Source organism: Strongylocentrotus purpuratus, unplaced genomic scaffold (genome assembly GCF_000002235.5).
Source record: "Strongylocentrotus purpuratus isolate Spur 01 unplaced genomic scaffold, Spur_5.0 spur5_scaffold_5, whole genome shotgun sequence".
Classification (NCBI taxonomy): Eukaryota; Metazoa; Echinodermata; class Echinoidea; order Camarodonta; family Strongylocentrotidae; genus Strongylocentrotus; species Strongylocentrotus purpuratus.
Genome location: NW_022145611.1, coordinates 20,048,575 through 20,055,432, shown reverse-complemented (window position 1 = coordinate 20,055,432; position 6,858 = coordinate 20,048,575). Strand labels below are relative to the sequence as shown.

The following is a 6,858-nucleotide window of genomic DNA, read 5'->3' as shown; positions in this document are numbered from 1 at the left end:
GTGCCTTCATTTCTATTTGCTCTCACAAATCACTTAAAGATTTATTTTAGAAGTATTTGATTCATCCGTCCATGTCGTAAGAGTTTCTACCGAATCTTTCTGCAGAGATATAATACTGTACGTTAATTAGTGGCCTGTAATTTTTTTCATGAGACTATTTAGAAGATTAGAAAAATGTAAAACTTGATTTGATATTGCCTCTTCAATTTTTTTTCTTCTTTTTAATTATTTTTTGAACAATCAGATTTTGATATCTACTATATTGGGTTAATATATTTTGGTGAAACTCCACCTTTGAATAAAACTAAATTTTAAACAAATGTATTTAGTGGATTGAGCATGTACAATATTTTCCTGATTCTTGAAAAGTGAAGATCTAAACCATGAAATAATACAATAACGTATTAGAAAGTATGAACAGGAATTTTCAATTTGTACCCCAAAATCAAAATGATATTGTCAGACCAGCATACATGCCCACAATGTACTTGAATGTTGAAAAAAGCACAAAGAAATTTCTCAGTATTATATTTCTATGGTCTACCACGTAAAGACAAAACAGCTTGCATGCTAGAGTTATTGATTGGAATGACGCTGTAAGATTGTGTATTATTATCCTCTTCAAACAAAAGAAGGGGAATTATCAATATGGCACAAGTGTAAGGTGTGTGTTGGAGTGTCCTTAAGACTGCGCGCTGTGAATTGGGCCATATGGCCCCAAGGATCAATATTTTCCTTCTCTCACTCTAAAGGCTATGGATCCATAAGGTGGGGGAGGAGACAATGCATTAGGCAGATTGTAAGACCTCCAACCCATGGATGAATGCAGAGTGCTGGTAGAGATTTAGTTGGGGTTATCGATAGAGGAAGGATATCGATGCTTATGTAACAATCTGTGCTCTGTCTCGGCCTGCACCGGTACAGCTAGCTAGTACGGCACAGTGTCTTTGCAGTACTTGCTGTACGTGCCTGCTCAGTCAGTCTGCTTGAAGCACCAAGTCATGCAGATTGTATTACAGTCGGAAGTGGAAGTGTGAATGTTTTCTGGATAGATATCCTCCCAAGCAAGCGCCAGCTCGAAAGTCTATACCCTTTGGCTTCACGCATGCTTTAAGACACGTTGGTTAAGAAATCAACTGTCGGAAACTGCCGTTTTTGTTTTCTTCTGCCAAACGTGTGAGCTCCCCGAGTGAGAAGAAGTCCCCCTTCGCATGCGAGTTGCCCGAGTAGCTCGTGATTCCATGCTGACTGAAGATAATGACACCCATCTGTGTTTTGTCGTGAGAGATTTCTTGTTACCACCAGGCAGGAAGTCCACCCATTTAAGATTGAAGTTTTGAACAAATCTACAACTTCCTTGAGTCATTTGGGGTAAGTGAAACATGATGGATCTATTATAATTTTTTTCCCACGGTCGTAAAGTTATTATCTTAATCACACCTAGGTAGAAATTAAGCTTCTTTTAATAACCTCAAGTAAGTGATTTACCTAGTAATAAAGAGCTACCGAGGTATCATTTTTCATTACTAAAATATTGTTATAAATCTTCTATAGTTTTCTTTACCTTATGGTGAAGCAGTATAACTTTACTTTTCAAAGTGAAATTTCATGAATTTAAAGGAAATGAGTTGGTAGCTATAATGATGAATATCTTGATGATTAATAAATAGATACACTGATATTACATGAAGCTGATGTCAGTTGAAACGTGTGAATGTCTGGAAGATGGTATCTTTGAAACGATAAACCTTAAATAAACCCAAATTGTATTGCGGATGTTCACATTTCATTCTCCCATCTATATCAGTACTCAGCATCACCATATTAAGATGACAGAAACATTACTCCCATCATTTCCCCATATTTTCATCAGATAAACCCCTTAATCAGTGACATTTGAGCTCTAATTGACATCCGTTATTTAAGTTCCAAGTGAATATGTATTGCAGTCAGTCAATTTTAATTGCTTGTTTGTCTTATGCCTAATCTACATCATCAAGGCACAACACTCGCGATGAAGAGATGATAACTATTTGCTCAATTCACTTTCTAACTTCTGGTTTTTAAAGGTTTTTTGTGTGCCATTTACACTCCATAATCATATGAGACAAATTATGCATTTTGCAAAATGAAGTCCAAGACAATGTTGTCTTTTGCTACCTTTAATTGCTTTAAAAATCTACAGTTGTATGTATCTTGATAGTTGCTTTTTTCTTTGTATGCAGCTCAATATGTCATTTTTCTTATAAGTGTTGAATTTTCATTTGTCAATATTCATTGAAATGAGCCTGAAACTGAATATCTATATTACATGTATATACTAAACATACATATATATCAAGTATTCAGATCTATCAGCTATATCAGCTAACAGTTTTTACAATTATTCAACAATGTTTTAATACCCTTATTTATACTACTTAGGGTCTATGAGTGACCAGTTGACCACTTTTTAGCACTTTGATTAAATTATTTGTTTATTCAGTGATTATTTTTTAACAAAGTGTTCGTGGATCTGTTCTTTTATATTTCTACTGAGCGAAGATGGTGCAATGAAAACTCAGCTATTTCATTAAAATGATATGGTACAGGGCAGACTGCTGTAGCCAGAGATGTTATCATGCAATTGTAAATGAACAAAAACATCTCTAGGTTTGATAAATTACTCCTTTATTTGTTAAAGAAGCCAACACACGTTGATATAGCATGCTAATGAAGCGAGCAATCTAGAATGATTTTGTTTTCAGAAGGAGTGGGCTTGCAAATGCTGATATGATCACAGGGTGAAAGAAACGAGGGAAGAATGCAACTGATAAAAAGCGTGATAAATGAGACATCAAGTATTAGGATCTTTTGTGTTCTCTGAGAGTCTGACTGAGAATTTGATTATTCTTTGTGCCTGTGACGGCGTGAAGTATATTCTCTCTCATTCTTAGGGGTAATCATAGAAAGGATATTTCAGTATGACAATCAACTTGTAATTTTGCCATGCTCTTATACAATTTTCATACTTTCTCTCTCCTTCTCTCTCTCTTATTCTTGGGAGTAACAATGGGAAGGATATTTCAGTTTGAAAATGAACTTTTAATTTTGCAATTGTATGATATCCCAAGGAGATGTCTGGTTCTAACTTCTTTGCTATAAATGCATGATATTTCAGGAAGTGTCGTAAACTACAACTTCTATTGTGCAAGGTTTTTACAGCAGACATTTTTCAATGAATCCATCTTGAATCTTATGACATTCATTCCTTTTTTTTTTAAATATTCAACTTTATCTCTCTGTAATTTTCTTTATCGCCTTGTACATGTAGTTTCTTAATGAAATGTACACCATTTTATTTATTTGCTGTCCCTTTTCTTACTTCTATTTATTATGACATACATGACCAATGTAAATCCTCTCCTTAGCTCATGATTTTTTTTTTTATTAGCGCTAGTTTAGGAAATTGTTCGACATGGAAGTGGTTACCCACATTTGCACAGTCGCACAGTCACTGCTTCCATGTGGTATAGGTTGAATTGTGATTTCTTGGGCTTTAAGCTATTTAAGAATCAGACCTGAAAGATAATTTCTTGACAATAAGAGATGGTCCTCTCTTGCCCCTTACCTGTACCCCTTTCTTTCTTAAAAGGGGGATGGATCTTGAACAGATGTGTGGTGCTATGAGTCAAGATATTGAATCAGCTAGGAGGCCCGTTTTCATTAGCCCAAGTTTAAAAAATAGCCTGCTTACATTCTTCCGATCTACGGTATAGGGGAAATTAGCCTGATCACAACTTGCTGGAGTTAAATTTGCAGAGTAGACGCAACTAGTGGGATATATTGCATCCTTGTGCTTGGAATTTTAGCTTTAAGAGCCGTCCTCTGCAAACCTTTACTACTTTCATGAAATATAGTCTGTTATTTCGTCGATTAGCAGGGCTAATTTATGGGTGAATACGCACTCAATCTATGATATTCTTAGAAGCTTGAGCCTAATCCTAGAGCTTTTCAGGAATTGCTCAACTCTGGCTTATCTTGAGAAGAACTGTTTCGGTCTTATATCTCAAGCACAAGATCGCTCAGTCTAATGGAAATGCACCTCGGAGGTCCGAACAGAAGTCGCCCTGCGTCGTCTTGACTTTGTAATGGCAGGCTTTGGAGGAAGGCTCATTTCCTGGCTTCAGGCTTGAAGAATCACCGCAAGAATGTTGTGTTCCCACGAATCTTGAGACAACTGGACAGGATGCCGTTTCCTTTTGAGGCTCATCCAACACAGAATTATGGATCATTTCCTTTCTTGCTTTTATCATCTTTCGCACTCCTGACTCGTATTCTTTTATTATGTTCACATTCAAAGTGACTGTTGAATTATGTTCCATGCTGAGAATCAGCTGAATTGAAATTAATGAAGTTGCTGGTGTCATGGATAGATTACAGGTATTAGTCAGTTGAAATGAGTCAAAGCTTTAAATTGAGTTTGTCCATTAGACATACCGGTAACTATAAAGTTTGCCTATAATTCTAAAGCTTGTCAAGAAACCCTTGCATATACATTAATGAAACAACATTAGGCCATTTCCTCCCCTAAGCATTAGTGCTTCTGACCAATCCAAAAGATGAAAAATAATTCTTACAAAATATGGGGGGGGGGGGGGCGATAGAGTTGAGTTGAATGCTACAGAAAATAAATGATATAAATTATGGAGGAGTTTTATGTTGAAAAGTAATCTACTTATAATTTTTTTATCTTTCAGACATATACTCCTTTCATAGCTTTTTATTTCTCCCTGTTCTAAGATCCCTATAGCTCTTGACTTTCTATACAACCATGACAGTTATGGAGAGATAAAGTGGCAGCACTTCCTGGCAGATTAGTTAATCCATCTAATTTATAACACTGTTGCTGCTGCTCTTTTCTCATTATGTTAGACAAGCCGCACTCCCCCAACAACGACGGCGCTGGAGGAAAAAAATGGCAGTATATTCTTCTTGCTTGACTTGCCATGCAGACACCCTATGCATAGCGTCAAGTAATTACAGAATCTAGAAATTGATCTCACGATTGTTTGAGTTGCTGTGTAGGCTCTCTTGCACTCTCCTTGCAAATAATACATGAAGTCACTGGCCGGGGTTATTAGCCTAAGTGAATTGCATTAAAATTGATAGCTGAAGTACAAGGAGGTTCATGGTGATGATGAAACGCCCTTGCTCGTAAAGGGGATTGACTGACGTGTGCAGTTTGGTTTCCCAGGCTGAGAAATTGGGCTTTCGTTTCTCAAAATGTGTTTGGATATAATATGCTTGGTGTTGTGTACTACATACCAAACACTTGTTGCGATGACATTGTCACCCATGAACTAATATCTCACATAATGTATTGGATTTACCACTGAAATGGCACCAAAGGGTGAAACTATACCCCCTAAAGTTTGAATTTTACTAAATTTTGCTCACAAGTTATCTGATAATGCTTCATCATTGGCTATTCATTTTGAACTAGCCCATTCTATCGTAGGTCTTTTTTTCAGGAATATTTTGTTATATATGCCTTTTTTTATTTGTTTCCCATTATGTTTTAAAATAAAGTAGACTGATTCACTTTTGGCAATCCCATTAAGAATACTAATGTTGGTTAAATAAAATACTTGGAAAACCTTTCAATGCATAGATACCATCTATTCAGGTTACACAAATGAGTTCATGATTTATACCAATCCCCATACTGTTTGGGTATCAACAACAGAGGGCAATATATACAATCTGTGCCTTTTAGGTTGACATGTTCTTGTTTTCCCTTGCATCTAACCACTGATGATCCGGCCACGTATGCTCATTGTGATGCTTAGATATATCTTTCTATTCAACTGTTATCTAGTCGCACATCTCTGCAGCACAATAGGATAAACCATGGGAAACTAGAAACATGATGCAGTAGAATTGATTGATCAAATGCTGTCGTCAGTTCTCTTCCATTGGTGCATTCACAAGAAATATACTTTAAAAGGCTAACAGCTTTTTTGATATGTTGCAATGTGTCGTATTCATTTTTATGATACTTATTCAGATTCAGATTCAGATTAATTTAATTGGTGCATCAACATTCTAAGAAGCAATTTTGATGATTTAGAATTAATTTGCAATAGGAATTGTATGTTTTAGTTACAAATGACTTGCCTACATCAGTACCTGATATTTTGTGGTAGATACAAGACACAAGAAATGACACAAGAAATTTACTAATTTTTCTTTGACTTCTTATATCTGTTAAACTTTTCATCTAATAGTGACTGTTCTTCTTTCTTTTTCTTTTATTGATTCCATTTTATTTTTAAGATTTAAGTTTAGTACCCATTTTCATTTCATTCTCTAAGTGAACTAGAAGTTGAGTTTGGTTGTGGAGTCGATAATCTGGTTGTCTCATGGATGTCTGTAAGATTAATGTGGCCAACTGCCTGCTTCTTTCTCTGCATTTGTCAAGAGTAAAGACAGATTTGATACATGTGCACTCCTTTTTATCCCTGTCTGCCTCTCCTTAGTCCAAACCAGCCCAATTTCACGTTGATTCATTGCTTTTTAAGTGCAACTAGATGAATAATATCCCAAAGAATGGCCAAATGATCAGAGGCGAAAGCCAGAGAATAGAAGAGGAGCAGAGAAGACGAGAGAGAAGACGAGAGAAGCTAGGTGGACAACTGGGATGATAATAGAAGGGTGACAGAGATTGAATTATGACAGTGATATATTCTGGGAGGGGAGAGTAGACTGGAGCCGGGCAAGCCCTCGGGAAGTGTGCACGTGTGAATGGCAGTGGCCTGTATCTTTGTTACCCTTGCTTTGTATCATTTTTATTGTTTAATCTCCTCCAGCTGTTAT

At 36.3% G+C, this 6,858-nt stretch overlaps 1 protein-coding gene across 1 annotated transcript in view; it reads left to right on the top strand.

Moving 5' to 3' along the window:
- The first annotated feature begins 806 nt into the window (after nucleotides 1-806).
- Nucleotides 807-6,858, top strand: part of prox1 (prospero homeobox 1) — a 46,051-nt gene continuing 39,999 nt past the window's right edge. Inside the window, exon 1 of the mRNA XM_030998295.1 lies at nucleotides 807-1,371. The gene's annotated coding sequence lies outside the window, so the exon portion shown is untranslated. The remainder of the gene's footprint in view (nucleotides 1,372-6,858) is intronic.